This window comes from Narcine bancroftii, chromosome 1, assembly GCF_036971445.1.
Source record: "Narcine bancroftii isolate sNarBan1 chromosome 1, sNarBan1.hap1, whole genome shotgun sequence".
NCBI classification, from domain to species: Eukaryota; Metazoa; Chordata; class Chondrichthyes; order Torpediniformes; family Narcinidae; genus Narcine; species Narcine bancroftii.
In genome coordinates, this window is record NC_091469.1 from 131,627,189 (window position 1) to 131,643,588 (window position 16,400).

The 16,400-nt window shown below is 42.3% G+C and overlaps 1 protein-coding gene across 13 annotated transcripts in view; it reads left to right on the forward strand.

Annotated features, from left to right (window-relative positions):
- Positions 1-16,400, forward strand: part of acsl1a (acyl-CoA synthetase long chain family member 1a) — a 241,795-nt gene that overhangs the window by 89,929 nt on the left and 135,466 nt on the right. The window contains exon 1 of one of the 13 annotated variants that reach the window (XM_069939919.1): positions 12,646-12,759. The exons of 11 other annotated variants lie outside the window; for them this stretch is intronic. The gene's annotated coding sequence lies outside the window, so the exon portion shown is untranslated. Of the gene's footprint in view, positions 1-12,645; positions 12,760-13,105; positions 13,179-16,400 lie in introns of those variants that run through there. One more of the 13 variants, XM_069939927.1, reaches the window with a different exon arrangement.

Here is a 16,400-nt window from a genome sequence, read left to right on the forward strand (position 1 = left end):
CTATGTGGTCCATCTCCCGCTGGAACAGTGACACCCCATTAGTGAAGCTGAAGGGGAGATGGAGAAACTGGTACAGTCTGCCATCTGCCTCAAATGCCGTGTATATGCGGTTGCTCTCTCTGATGGGCAACTGGTGATACGCTGCCTTGAGGTTTATAGTGGAGAATACCTTATGCTGCACAATGCTGTTCACCATGTCCGCTATGCATGATAGTGGGTAGGCGTCCAGCGTGTTTAAACTTGTTGATGGTCTCACTGTAGTCGACCACCATCTGCTGCTTCTCCCCCGACCTTACGATAACTACTCAGGCTCTCCAGGGGCTGGAGCTCTTCTCTATAATGGAATCTGTGAACCTTTGCTCTAATGAACGCTCTATCCCGCAGGCTGTACCTCCTGCTGTTGGTGGCTATTGGCGAATAGCGGGGGAGGTTCTACATTCAGGGCTGGCTGTTTGTTCTCAAGGAGCAGGGGGGGGGGTGGGGAAGGGGCCCGTTGTGAACCATTGTGATGTTCTCCAATTGACATTGAAAGTCCAGCCCGAGTAGGATGGGAGCACAGAGACGGGTAGAAGTAACAATTTAAATTCCTCGTACTCTGTGCCTTTTACTTCCAATGTGACCTTGCAGAAGTGTGTCTCTTTAGCTGTGTGGCTGTTGGACGTGTACAAAATTTGGTGGTCACTAGAGTATGTGGTGCTCTACTACCCCCCCCCCCCCCCCCCCCCCCCCCCCGGTCTATGAAACTTTCAGTACTCCCACTGTCCATCTGGCAATTTACTTTCAACCCATTAATTTTAATACTAACAGTCGCATTTGATAAATCGTGTGGACTCGCCTGGTTCTGACTTGGAGAGGCCAGCTTGGCATGTCCGCTGTTGTGGTATTCATCGTCCTAATCATAGTAGAACTCTGGGTCATATTCCTCCCCTGATGGTGATGTCCTCTGTCCTGCATCCTTTGTCCAACATGCCGGCTGCACATGGCTCTCGGTTTCTGCCTGAGGAGGAAGAAGAGATTTCCCGCCTTAGGGCTTCTGAAGACTTTTGCATACTGCCCTTTCTTTCTGCAGTTTGAACAGCTAGCTTCTCTAGCTGGGCAGAGAGCTCTGGGGTGCTTGTGCTCTCTGCAAAACGAGCACTTGGAGCGTTCCAGTGGGGATACTGCTGCTATATGTTGCTCTTGAGCACTAGTGTTCCTCTCCCTGTGCAGGGCTAATGAGTCCAGCAAAGTTTACTCTTCCATTTCCTTTCTAGTATCTTCCAGCGCCTCTACGATAATTTCTGCCTCCTCCAGCCTGACTGTTCCCTTTTTTAGCAGTCTCTGCCTGATTTCTGTAGATCTGACGCCCGCTACAATCCTGTCTCTTAGGAGCTTGTTCGCATACTCTTGAACAGATACAGTTTTAAAAGTATACTCCCTAGCTAAGTCCTTCAGGGCGAGGATGAAATCCCTAACAGACTTCCTGGCTTGCTGCGACCTGGTCATGAGCCTGTGTCTGGAGTAGAACTTTATTATCATGTCTCTGCAAGGTGCTCATAGCCTCTTGATAGGACTTAGCATCCTGTACGGGCGATTTCCCCCAGCTGCGATAGCAGTAGCATAAGCATTTCTTCCTCCGATGCCCCACGTAGTTTAGGAAACACCTCTGCGACCGGTTGAAGTGAGTGCTTGCCCCTGGGGTCCAGTTCCAGCCTGTCTGGCTTCGAACTTGAGTCTCTGATTCTGTGGTAGTGGGGTGCATACTGAGCCTGATCACTTCCCCACGTGGCTACTCGATCCTGGGGAAGCATGGGTGCCCTCTGGGGAGTCGGGATTAGCTGGGGTTGTCTCTGGGGGAGCAGGCTGTGATAGATCGATATCGGGAGGGATATTTGCTGTAAGCCTTCTGCCAGTGCTTGCCACAACCCCTGGCTATCGAGCAGGAGACCAGTGGGCTTCGTGGCTGGACCTGGTCCCGGACAGTTACTTAATGGGCAGGGCTCTGGGCCATCCTTTACCTGCTCCCAGGTGCTTCTGTCTCTCTTGCAATCCAAGGTCACTGGGCGAGTCCCTCTCTCCACCACAGCTTTGGTCCTACGGCTCCCTGCCTGGTCTGTACTCGACTGCACGTGCATGGGGGACATCTCTATTTTCAGATGCTTAGATCTGGTTTCGCTGGAGTTGGGAGCGTGGGCGAGGACAGGAGTAGCTTCCATCCCATTTATAAATCACTCTATTAAATTGCGACCGACATCAACCACACAGTGCAGAGTGAAGAGTGATATATACAGCTAGATCTTGCCTCTGTGCCGGCCCAGGTCTGAAGGAGGAGCATGAGTTCCGATCGGCTTTATGTACAGGGTCGTCAGGAGGTGGCCCCTGGTGACCTAGTGGTGTCATGGCATATCACTACAGAAGTAACTCTTTTTCTTTTTCTAATAAGCTTAGGCTGAGCCTACTTAATCCTTCTTCACACCAGGAGATGGCCTTTTTTTTTTCTTATTCCTGACGAAGGCCCCAGGTTCATAACATTGGTTACCCATTACTTCCTATAGATGCTGTGTGACCTGCTGAGTTTCTCAAGCACATTTGTACATTGCTCTTGACCCCAACATCTGCAGTTTCTTAGCACTAAATACAGAAATATACTATTTCTTGTTTAACATCAAACTTTTTGTCTTTTATATTATTTGCTAGTTTATATCTTTACAATTTTCTTTTTGCTATTTGTTTCACAACACTTAATAGTGTTTGCACTATTTTGCACTTGTCTTTCAATGAACCCATGACCTTCGGGGTAGTATGGGGATGATGTAGTGATAACAAACCCATACAATGCAGCCAGCTTTCTGAATCGTTGTGACCGGAACTGTGTTCCATTGTCACATATTATTTGTTCGAGTATTCCTTGTTCAGCAAGGAGCTCTCTTATTTCTGAGGTGATAGTTGATGCTCTCAGGTCTTTCACCCTTTTGATAAATGGAAACTGAGTAGTAACAGGCTACTATTAATTACCACTCTTGATTCTTGGTGAACTAGTCTGCTCCCACTGTGTGCCATGGCCTGGCAGGTACTTCTGTGGAAATCGTTTCCTCTTTTTCTTATGTGTTTCTGCTTATGCTTTTGGATATCTTCTTCATCTGTATCTCATAAATGACAGAGATCAATTGCAGCTCCCAGCAGCTATCCCAGACCTAGAAATGCTGATCCGACTGCATCTACCATGTAGAGGATGTTCTTTCCCTTATGGCAGCCATTGATCTTAGCTCTCCCTTACTGCTTGATCATGGGTCCACCATAGGCCGTTAATGTGACATTTGCTGTTTCCAATGCTTCGTCTTTTGGATACCCTTTTATTATGTTCTCTGAGAACATCTGGTGGTAGAGTCTGAGTGGAAGGACGTTGCTTTGTGATCCAGCTTCACCTTTAGGTTAAATATCGTAAGCTTGTTCTGGATTGTCCTCTGTACTTGGATCCTTGTGTGCAACTCGCTTCCTTCTTTCATCTCACCCGACATCTCGTGAAGGTGTATGGATTCTATGTCCAGTATCTGAGTGTCAGAGTCCTCATTGTTGTTTCCTTTTATGTGGTGGATCGTTTTCTTGTCTTTTCTCTTCACTGGTATTATTGTTTTCTTCATACCAGACTTGCGCATTTTCACCCAGTAGTTTGCTGTACCACGGGCTCTACATTCAGAAACATGCGCAGGGCATTTGTTTCGGTCATTGAAGGGATGTTGTCTGCCGCACTTCCTGCAGGTCTTGAGGGTTTGCACTTTTATGATTGTATTCTTTATGGCTTTAACCCTTCCTTCTCTTTGCTGTCTGTACAGATAGGGATTTCATTTGAGTCCTTGTGGTTTCGAAGTCTCTGGCTGTGTCTATAGCTTCGGCCAGCTTCAAGCAATCCTTCCCTATAAAAGACTTTTTTCACTTCAGGATGGGCACTCCCTCCAAATTAGTTGATCAACTAATCTTTCCTCTATATCCTTAAATCTACATTTTACAGCAACAAGTTTAGTCTAGTGAGGATGTTATCAACAGTTTCATCAGTCATTAAGCCTTGAAATTCATAGTATTTAATTCTATGATTAGACATGGGTTCAAGGTGAGAAGCAAACTTTGGAAAAATCTGCTCTGGATCATTTTTCTCCACCTCTGTAAGCTCCCAGCTATCAGATCAGTCAAGGCCTCGGTCCCCTGTCCAGAGAAGTCGATAACTGACCCCATCTCCTTTGCTGTTGCATTTTTAAAATAGCTTTTGAATGTTAAATTGCACGTCTGCTAAATTCTTTTAAACGATTCTTCAGCCTCCCAGACCATCAATGGGTGAACTGCTGTTGCTCCAGCCATTTTTTTCAGTAATGTTTTTTCTCCTCTTCCCCTTCGTATTTCAGTGACTTACAATCAATTGTATGGCTTTATCTTTGTTCTCTTATATCGCTGCCATCATGTTATGTCTCTGTGTTACTTGGGAGGCTTCTTAAATAACTTAGAGATGCAAGATTCAAATAACAAAAGATGCCTTCTACCATCTCAGGAAACTGTTCACTCACCCACATATACATACTCCCCACAGTGGTGCATTACAGTTACTACAGTGAGAATGGTGTATTGTTACATGGTTACAAAATAGTTCACATTATCCTGACTATATAACACACACTCCTATACATGTACATACACCCCACAGTGGTGCATTACAGTTACTACAGTGAGAATGGTGTATTGTTACATGGTTACAAAATAGTTCACATTATCCTGACTATATAACACACACTCCTATACATGTACATACACCCCACAGTGGTGCATTACAGTTCTTCTTCTTTGGCTTGGCTTCGCGGACGAAGATTTATGGAGGGGGTAAAAGTCCACGTCAGCTGCAGGCTCATTTGTGGCTGACAAGTCCGATGTGGGACAGGCAGACACGGTTGCAGCGGCTGCAGGGGAAAATTGGTTGGTTGGGGTTGGGTGTTGGGTTTTTCCTCCTTTGCCTTTTGTCAGTGAGGTGGGCTCTGCGGTCTTCTTCAAAGGAGGTTGCTGCCCGCCAAACTGTGAGGCGCCAAGATGTACGGTTTGAGGCGATATCAGCCCACCGGCGGTGGTCAATGTGGCAGGCACCAAGAGATTTCTTTAGGCAGTCCTTGTACCTTTTCTTTGGTGCACCTCTGTCACGGTGGCCAGTGGAGAGCTCGCCATATAACACGATCTTGGGAAGGCGATGATCCTCCATTCTGGAGACGTGACCCACCCAGCGCAGCTGGATCTTCAGCAGCGTGGACTCGATGCTGTCGACCTCTGCCATCTCGAGTACTTCGACGTTAGGGATGAAAGCGCTCCAATGGATGTTGAGGATGGAGCGGAGACAACACTGGTGGAAGCGTTCTAGGAGCCGTAGGTGATGCCGGTAGAGGACCCATGATTCGGAGCCGAACAGGAGTGTGGGTATGACAACGGCTCTGTATACGCTTATCTTTGTGAGGTTTTTCAGTGAGAATGGTGTATTGTTACATGGTTACAAAATAGTTCACATTATCCTGACTGTATAACAGTGACATTATAGAGGATTATAAAATAATAAGGAGCCAACATCGGGTAGGTTGTTGCAGAGATTTGCTCAGGGTAATCCAAAATTAGAGGGCAGGTTTTAAGGTGAGAGAGGAAAAATTTAAAGGGGGTCTGTGGGTCAAAATTAGGTTTATTGTCATAAACGTCATGAAATTTGTTGTTTTATGGCAGCAGTATGGTGCAGAACAAGGTACAAAATCACTATAAAATTGCAATTACATAAATGCAAGATTAAAAAAAAAACTTATGCCATATAGGCTGGTAGGTTTTTGCAATGAGTTGCCGGGGAGGTGCTAGAGGCACATACAATTACAATGTTTAAGATTGAGGTTTGAACAGATTAGGAAATGGGAAATATTTAGAGGGACATGGGTCAAATGCAGGAATGTGATGTAATGGGTATCGTGATCCACATGGAGATGTTGGGCTAAAGAGCCTGTATAAATCTATGAATTTGAAACCTTCACACAGTGCCTTTCTTTCCTGTCAGAATATATCATTGCTAAGATTTATGATTTCAACCTCAAACTGAATGTGACATTTTCTACACAATCATCTCTCTTTCATAGGGGATTCTTTACCACAATTAATATTTAAGTCTGTATGATTGCATGATGCCTGATCTAATAAACCCCCCTTTGTCCCCTTGCCTGCCCAGCACCCCCCCCCCACTCTCATTCTATCTCCCCTCCTATTTAATTCCATCCCCCACCACCCCATCTCCCTGCTGAAATCTTCAGCTCTCTCTTACACCCCCCACCCCCTCCCGCCCCACTCCCACTTTTTGGCAGCCTTAGACTTCTAATCACTTACTCCGCCCTGTAAGACCCATCTTACTCTATCTGACCTCCTTATTTTTTTTAAACCTCTATCTCTCTTTGGCATTTGCCAAATTGCCTACGTCCATCATGTTTTTTTTATCTCAACCTGGTTCATCGATCCCAAATCAGGCCCCTGACCCATCCACCCCATCCCTGACCTCTTTACTCTGGCTTCTTTGCTATATTTAACCAATCTCAATAAAGGGTAATGGCTTGAAAAATCAACCATTCCTTCACCTACTGATGCTTCTTGACCAGCCAAGTTCCTCTCGTGTTTAGCTAAGATTGCCTGCTCTGGTACGTTTCTCAATGTATTAATGGTCATCCTCAAAACTATCCATGTCCACCTGATTTGACCAATCTGTCATAATTAAAGTAACCTATGAATTTTGCAGCATCTCTATTAAAGACCCTCTTATTTCTTGATTTATACTTTGCCCTATATACTATTTCCAACTGTAACTTTTGCATGTTATTTACTATCACCACTGAAACAAGTTTATTTTTCAATATTTTTATTGGTTTTATGAAATGAATGTTCCATAGGTGCATAACAATAAAATAAAATATTAACAAATCTCGTATAGCAATACAAATAATACTGAGACTTGTGTTACATTAAAAAGAAAGATAAAAATAAAAACAGTACTATTTGTCTAATTCAATCCCCTCCCTTCAGAGGCTACTGGCTAGCATAAGCATTCCACTATTAATAATTAAATATAGAGTAAAATTGGGTTCAAAAACCAAAAACTAGTTAATTTTACAAATAATTAAGAAAATAACTCCATAAAAAAACAAAGTTAAGATTAGTTTCAGAAGTGGAACATCTAATTTTTACCAAAGTCAGACATGCCATCATATTGGACAACCATTGATTATGTGGGAGGAACAGTATCTTTCCATCTCATTAAAATGGCTCTTCTTGTAATAAAGGAGACGAGGACAACTATGTGGGATTGTGAAGCAGTCAGGATTAAACCAGATGGCCCACTTTTTCCTAAAAGAGCAATAAAGGGATTTGGAATCAAAATAATAGTAAGAACGAAAGACGAGGTATGGAATACCCCTTCCCAAAAATTATAAAGAGAACATAACCAAAACATATGATGCATATGAAATGAGATTCTAAGCCATTATTATTCTTTACACGTCGTTTCTGCAGATGGCCAACCTATCCCCTTCGGCTTTCTGCCTATCCTTTCAAAATGCCAATAATCAGGAATTTTCATGTTTATGCAAATCTCACTCTAAAATGTTAACAATTCCTTTCACATGATGCTTGACCTTCTGAATTTCTCCAGCTCTTCGTTTGCTCCCAATTATGGTATCTGCATTTTCTTGTGTCTCTGATATTCAGGACCTGACCATGAACATCTAGCATTCCTGCTTCTATAATAGTTGTTAAGTGATATCCACATTTCTCTTATGTTATCAACTCATCTGTCTTGTTCCTAATGCTGTGTGGATTCATATGAAGAGCCTTCAATTTAATATTGTCATTTTCCTAACTCTGACTCTAGCTCTGTATGGTCTGCTCAATCTTGGTTATGGTCACCCCTGCCATTGCCTTGTCCCTTTTTTCTTTTTGCCTTCCATCTTCTAGTCCTGTTTTGGCCTCTCTTTTGGATGTAGTCAGATTCCCCCTTCCACCACCCCAGCTCGAGTAGATTGTCCACCCCAGTAAACATCAGAGATCTACAAGGTTATTGGTCCTGTTCCCACTGAAGTTCAGGTTGTAAGTGCCCTTGAAATTGTTTTAATTTCTCAGGATTGTAGAGTCTTCCCTGCCACACATTCATCTGCTCTTGCTTCCCCTAACTGTCCTGTCTATCCCGGATTTTAATCCTGGTTGTTCCTGCCTTTCAGTTTCTTTCCTTGTTCCAAAAGGAACAATCATTCTTCCTCTGAATTACTTCATCTTTTTTTAAACCTAGGTTTTCTGACTTTTGTTCTCTTCCTTCAGCATCCCTATACAACTTCAGCAACATATTTAACCCTAGAAGCAGAGGGGCCAATACTATCCTGGAATCATTTATCATGCCAGAAAAATGTTTTTTCACCTGTACCTATTAATTCCATTTTTGCTCTTCCTCACCTCTACACCCCCCCCCCCCAACCTTTTCTATTACTGTGGACTTTGCACTGCCTCCAATTCCCAGAAGAGCCATTGCCCTCAATAGTACTCAACATTGAATATTGGTTGGTGAACAGGAAGGGTTTTAACATTCCCTGTACTTCCCATCTATCCCTTACCTTCTGTCTGGCACTTATCCATTTCCTCTCTGCCTTCAAATTCATAAACTGTGAGGATCGAGCGGGCGCCGGCGCGGTTCCGTGGGCGTGTAGAACCATAATTTGGACGTCTGCATACTCACCTAATGAACCGCCCGTGAGAGATACTGAGTGCCGAGGAATGGCACATTGAGCTGTTGAGTCTCCTGCTGGAAAGCACAGGACACTCACAAGGCTAAATTTAAACCTGTTAGTCCCTTGGATTGGCAGCAATCTCGAGTGACATCCCACCTTGACCCATGGAGCCCGGGACGTGCAGTATATAAAAGAAGCTTGTAAACTCTGAATAAATCAGTCTTGAGTTGACTAATGTGCCATGTGTTTTTGTATTACTTCAGTAGCTCTATTGTAGTAGCCGCTACAGGATGATCCCTTCATGTTTCAGCCATGCAGTTTTATCCTTATGGATACTCAGCTGTGAGTGCAGCTGCAACTCCAACTCCATAATTAGATGCATGAGTTGCTATAACTGGTGACATTTCTGTACTTTGATTGTCTAGACCAGTCTTCTCAACATGGGCCCTATGGCCCTCCTGGGAGCCACAGCATATTTAAGTAAATGCGTTGTTTTCTTTTTACCTTGTTACAAAATTTTTTTTATGTCGTCAGTAGGAGAGAAGTATGGAAGAAACCAAAACTTAACTGCTTCAAAGGGATGGGTGCCCATAAACTTTAGGCAGAGTCCTGGGGGGGTTGGGGGTGCCATAGATGAAAAAAGGTTGAGAATGGCTGGTCTAGACCAAGGGAGGAGTCCAAGACATCCCACATGACACAAGTCTTGCAATCTACAGTAGTGAGCTGCTTTGTAAGGCCACTGAGCAGGAACAAACCAGAGATGCAAGAGGCTGACAGATGAACTTAAAGCAGAAATCAAACTGCTGGAGGAACTCATTGGATCGAGCAGCATCTGTGGGAGTGAGGGAGAAACATGAGGATTGAGAGAGCAGGGAGGATGACCAGCTTAAAGAGTTGAGAGGGTGAGGTGAGGCAGGTGATAATTTGGGACTGATGAAGGATGATGGGCACTTAGAGATGGGATGGAAGAGGGGAGAGTGAAATGGACACTGCAACTTCTTTCTCTCCTTCACCCACCTGGCTCTATTTGCCCATATTTTTCTTCCACCTATTGCCCATGTGTTTCAGTCTTGGAACTGTGCTCCTTTCCTCCCACATCCATGCTTCATCTGCCTGTTATCCTTCACCCTTGGTCCACTTGTAACAGCCGTGATTTAACACAGTTTACAAACTTTCATCACACCATGAAGTCAACTTCCTTTTTTTAATTCATTAGACACAACATTGTATTATTCATCCTCCCAAACGCCACCCAGCTAAATTCCTCTGACCTTCTCATTGGCTTACTACCACACAGGTGATCCTGACACCTTCACTCTCCTCCTCCTGCATCTGAGATTCATCACCCATATACTGAAGCTTAACACACCAACGTATGGGCGCTATTACCTCCAATGCGTGGGATCGCGTACCTTATCAGTGGTGGCTGGCACCGCTCCAGACAGCAGTGCAATCAATCGAATACTCTCCACAGAACACCTTTAGAAATTTGCAAGTCTTTGGTGACATACCAAATCTCCTTAAACTCTTAATGAAATAAAGCTGCTGGCGTGTCTTCACAGTTGCATCAACATGATGGTCCCAGGATAGGTCAGAGATGTTGACACCCAGGAATATGAAATTTCTTACCCTCTCCACTGCTGACCCCTCTATTGAGGACTGGTTTGTGTTCTCCTCGCTTCCCCTTTCTGAAATCCACAATCAATTCCTTAGTTTTACTTAGGTTGAGTGCAAGGTTGTTGTGATACCACTAGCTGATCTGTCTCACTCCTGTATGCTTCTTTATTGACATCTATGATTCTGCTGACATCGGTATATTTGTAGATGGCATTTGAATTGTGCCTAGCCTTACAGTCGTGGGTGTAGAGAGAATAGAGCAGTGGGCTAAGCATGCATTCATGAGGTGTGCCTGACTTGATTGTCAGTGAAGAGATGTTACTGATCTGCACTGACTACCATCTTCCAATGAGAAAGTCAAAGATCCAGTTGCAGCGGGAAGTACAGGGGCTCAGGTTTTGAAACTTGCTGATCTGTACTGAGGAAATGATGCTGTTGAAAGCTGAGCTGTAATCAACGAAAAGCAGCCTGATGTGTCACTGTTGTCCAGGTGATCCAGAGCTGAGTGGAGAGGTAGTGAGATTACACCTGCTGTGGAGCGATTGTGGTGGTAAGTGAATTGCACTGGATCCAGGTCTGTGCTTAGGTACGAGTTACAGTATTTCTGGCCACGACCAACTACTCAAAGTATTTCTTAACAGTAGATGAGAGAACTACTAGATGAAGGTCATTGAGGCAGCTCTTCTTGGGCACGATGCCCTTTTGAAGCAGGTGGGAACCATGGCCCAAGAGTCTGTGCTGCCCAATTTACACCCAATTAACCTACAACCTCGATACATTTTGAAAGATGGGAGGACACCTGAGCCCCCAGGGAAAACCCACGCAGACACGAGGTGAACATGCAAACTCCTTACAGACAGCGTGGGATTTGAAGCCTGGTCCCGATTGCCGGCCCTATAAAGGTGATGCACTGACCACTATGCTGACTAGTTGTAGGTTCATTGGGTGGCATGAGCTTATGGGCCATGCTGTATGTCTCTAAACATTATCAAGAAATCATTTGGAATTTATTTTTTCAGTTTGTGATCAAGAATAAATCTTTGAGCTATATGAGAGAGTCAATCACTTGATAGTTTCTCAGAGGGAATCAAAATCTATGGCTGAAATAGCTCTAATATATTTGTCTGCTCTAGTTGATTGAAATTATGAGAAGACGGGGTGCATCCTTTTTAGCATGTTACTGGTGATAAAGGTCAAGAAGAAATAGTTAAATGTTAGCGTGACTAGAAGTGAAACTTGGATGTAACATGTAGAGGTTTTGACCAAAGAAGAGGAGATTTAGAAAGTGCAATATTTTGTAGTACTTGGCAGCGTCTCTATTTTTGAAGCTGCTTGGCCATGTTAAATTAGTGGTTTGTTAATAAACAAGTATCCCATGTACTGGACTGCTTTAGAAACATGAATTCACATGCCATCAGGGAAACTGCAGAACTTAAATCCAGTTAATTAATTCAGAAACTTAAAAAAAAACTTGAGTACTGGTGACTGCAGAGCTATTAAATTGTCACATTACCCACCTGCAAGGTTCAGGGAGATTTTTAGAGCCTTTAGGAATGAAATATGCCCTTATTTGGTCTGGTCTGTAATAGGACTCCAGGATCACCAATGTGGATGACATTTAGCTGGCCTTAGATGGACAGGAATTATAATGTCATCGATGACAACAGCCTCTGCGAATGAATATACTGTAATTAAGTTTCCACCTCTTAAAGCCAGCTATCCATTTTCATGAATGAGTATAGCATGTGTTATAGAGCAGAAGCAATCATTTGTGAAATAAAGCCAGAAAATCAATGCAGCAGAAAAATCACTGTTACTAATGCAAACCACATTTCATCTGATAATGATTTAGTTTTGGTTAAATCTTCATTAAATTTCTTGCATTGTGGTTTCATTCACGTTAAGAGCTTCTTGAATTAATAGTGTTTATAGAATTTTGTTTTGCTCTTATTTTGAAGTTTTAAAATGCATTTTGTCTGGAGAGTACTGGTTTATTGGCACAAAAATTCATGACAGATGCCTCCCACTGAATATGAAGGTAAGAAAAGTAGTTGCCAAACTTCAAAGTTTTCAAAACACAGCATGTATCGGGAAAGGTTAGTATGTTACATCTGCCAGTCGTGCTTCTAAAAATGGATGGCATTGAAATATACAGCCTCTTTTCCTCATGGTGTCTTGTTTCTGTATTGCCAACTAAGGTTACAGTTGAGAGACTTTCACCTTTGTCCCCGTAACCTGGCTTTGAGTACAGAATAACCAGTTCTTTTCTAGACCGACGCTACAGAAAAGAAACCAGTTGATAGAACAGATTCTTTTCCCCTCTCTTCACATCGTGCTCAATTACTGGGAATAGGGAGTTTCAAAGCAGTGGATCGATGATGACGAAGCCTTCATCTCTCTAGTAGGTGTCCCAAGTACTCCTAATGTTGTTGTTTAACTGTGTTGCTGAAGCGATTGAAGCCGTATGAATTTTACTGCTGAGTTGATACCCTGGAATGTTGTTTTCACTTGTACACCTGTTAACATTTGCTACAATTGCACATTTTAGGAATCTGAAAGCAAAGAGTATTGCTAACTGGTGTAAGTTTTGGAAATGCAATTAGATACAGTGAATTGCACATCAGTTTTGCTAGTGTTATCTTGTAATGTTAACATGCATTAGTTAACCTGTAATGTGACCTTTGAAAATGACAAATCTCTTGATCTGACTGTGTAGAAAAAGGTAGTTAAGTGCACAATTGTCAAGTTTTAAAGGTCATACCTGGCTCTCAGATCCATTTTAAGCTTTTGGAAGACTGCAACTTAATACTTGAGTCCCAGGTCAGTCAGTCTTGTATAATTCTTTTGATTGCTTTGTGCTACAATGATCTCTGAAAACTTTTAGATTTTACTTTTAACATTGGGTGTGTAGACAAATACAAGTTTTGTAAAAAAAAATCTGTACAGAAGTATCTTTAGGATTATTGTATTCCGTGCTTCAGAATTAGCAACTGCAGTGCAAACAAGCTACTGTGTCGCTGACTTGGTAGAAGGTAGATAGATTATTCCAGATTATTCCAGGCTGCGATGCTGCAGAAAATCTGGGAAGTTGTGCATTTGACTGATTGCAGATGCAGGAGACAATTTTAAATGAACAGTCATTAAATTTGCTGTTCATTTTGACAGTAATTAGTTGCACCCAGTATTGGAATCTTGTCTTGAAAGGTCCAATTAATTCTTCTCAAATCTCCAATAACAGAATTAGTGTGAGAGTACAATTGTTTTTATGTGTATGATGTACTATCATGGAATGTTGTGTTTTTGGCAAAAAGCTCCATTGCTGAGTTCTTAAAGTCCTCCTAGATCTGGGTTGTTCATTGTATCAGCGATGGCAGTTTCAATTTGCCTTTTACACTAAAAGGAAAATGATCTCCTAATGCCCTGCTCCACTTCACAACCCCTCTGATCGGCCAATTTAGGGTGCTTGGTTGTTTTGCGTTCAAATTGCAAATTTGAGAGATTGCGCCTTCACTATTTCATCCCCCAAACTGTGGAACAATATTCCTCCATCATATCAGCCCCTTCCTTTAACTCTTTTAAATCTAGGTTGAAGTTGTATTTTTATTTACAAGCGTTTTGAGGTGATTATTGATTGTTACCACGACGTATATACAATTCTGAACCTCAGGTACTCGTAAAAAGAGTTAATGTGTAAAGAGTAATGTAATTTATAGTAATTTTGCACCTTGTTCTGCATAATATTGCTGTCACAAAACAAATTATGTGACATGTTCATGACAACAAATCTGTTTTAGCTTACAGGCCAGAATTGGGAATACTGTATTAGTTAACAAAAAGGCTTTTAACAGCAGAGAAAATAGGGAAATGATGGGTGTCTTCTGCTGGTCATGATTTGGCTCTTCTTTTCCTTTCCTAACTGTATAGTCTGGCCAGCTGGCCATTCTTGCTATCTGGAACACGTTTAGCATAGCAGTTAGTATAATGCTGTAACAGTACCAGTGACACAGGTTCAAATCCGACGCTGTCTGTAAGGAGCTTGTACATTCTCCTGTGTCTGCTTGGGTTTCTTCCAGGTGCTCTGGTTTTGTCCCACTGTTCAAAACATTTGTGGGGTTTTTAGGTCAATTGGATGTAATTGGGGCAGCATGGGCTCATGGGCTGGAAGGGCCTGTTACTGTGCTGTATGTCTAAATTTTAAAAGTTTAAACATTAAAAAAATAAACACAAAGAAGTGTAATGGATATCTCATTGTCATATTGTTATTTGATTTCATTTTGTCAGAGATGTATTCCAGTTGATCAACCTAACTTCTCTGCCATTGATGACTAGTTTATTTTCTCTTTCCCTGTGCTGATAAAAATTTCAGTGTCTTTCTGGAATTTTCTAATGTTATTTCACCATTGGCAGTTTTTTTTTAAACATTTGTTAAGTTTTGACATCTGGTAAAGTTTTTGGAGTCGGGGTTTTCTCAATGTAAAAGCTGCAAGTTGTTATTTGGTGGTTTCTCAATTTAGGTGACAAACTTGAAGTATCAAAATTTAAAACTTAAATTGAACTCAAAATACTTAAAAAGCCATTTTACAAAATTGAAAAATTAAGGCAACACAAAATAATAATGCTCAGTTTCAGATTGTGAGCAAGAATTGGTGAAGGATCTGAGTCGATTGCCTAGGACAAGGCTGGGAATTAAAGAAAGAGTGGACTCCGATGCTAGACTTCAGGAGGAGTAGAATGGTTAAATGAATTGATGGACTTACCTTCCGAATCCATCAGTAAGTCCCTCAACTTCATTTGCACGTGTGCAGAATTCTGGGACATGCAGCAGTTTAAATATCCCCCTCTGCCAATTAGCCATCTATTTGCATTTACATTCCTATCAACTCCCCCAGATTGTACCATTCATATACACACGAGGGACAATTATGAGAAAAAAACTGGAAGAAAGTCGTGGGACAAATATGAATATTGCATGTAGGCAGCATTCAAGGTTTGGATCAATCTCACTACTCTGAGAGCTATTAGATGCTATTAGCTGAATCACTGTTGCCCAAATGTTAATTGCCATTGTAGGCTACACAAGTGAAATGTCATGTTGAAATATCATTTTGTGAGAAGAATTGTAGCATTGACTGGCCTTATGAAAGCTATTGCACAAAAAGATGTGGATTCAGGAATGCTGAGCAAAATGGTGCTCTTCTCTTTCAAGAGCGTGGATGTGAAGGAGGATGAGAATGCAGTGGTTTGTCTCTCATCAGTAGCACCAATGCAAAGAAGCTGCAGTGTTTTGATGCATATGATTGTCATAAATGTGATCATTGCTTGATAAATTTCACTGCACTTTGAAAGAACTCTTAAAGAACATGCAAATCTAATTACTTTGGTGGGTAGTTGGAACGCAAGAAATTAAATCAATTTAACCAGAACTGTTTACACGGTTAGCATAGAAGTTTGTGCAATGTTACTACAGCACCAGTGACCTTGGTTCAAATCTGGCACTGCCTGTAAAGAGATTGTATGTTCTCCTTGTGTGTGCCTGGGTTTCTTCTGGGTGCTCCGTTTTCCTCTCAAGTCATGGGCAAGTCCATGGCAGATCTGACTGTGAGAGGTGCATGGCAAGCCTGCAGCCTAGCGTCTGATGTCGTAAAGGTCCCAGGAGTTGCAAGCATCATTGGGTTCCGAGAGATTTAAATGCGTGCGTGAGTTCTATAAAAGTTGGTTAGTTCAACTCGCCTTCGACTCTGTGTTGTTCTTTTGCTCACTGCATGCCTAGTGCTAGTGCACCAACAGTGTAAGTGGACAGTGCAGGCTCATCGATTGGTCCTGTTACTGTTATGTATCTTGTTTCCATCTTTAAAAAAAGCATTTTTTTCTGAGTAAAGGAAGCCTCAATATCACACCTTTTGTGTTCTGGGTTATTTTCTGATTGGCACCAAGAGGAGAAACTTTGGGAAGATTGAAGTTTTGTATATCATCCAATCTAGAACATAGAACAGTACAGGCCCTTCGGCCCTCGATGTTGTGCCAACCCATATATCCCCTCCT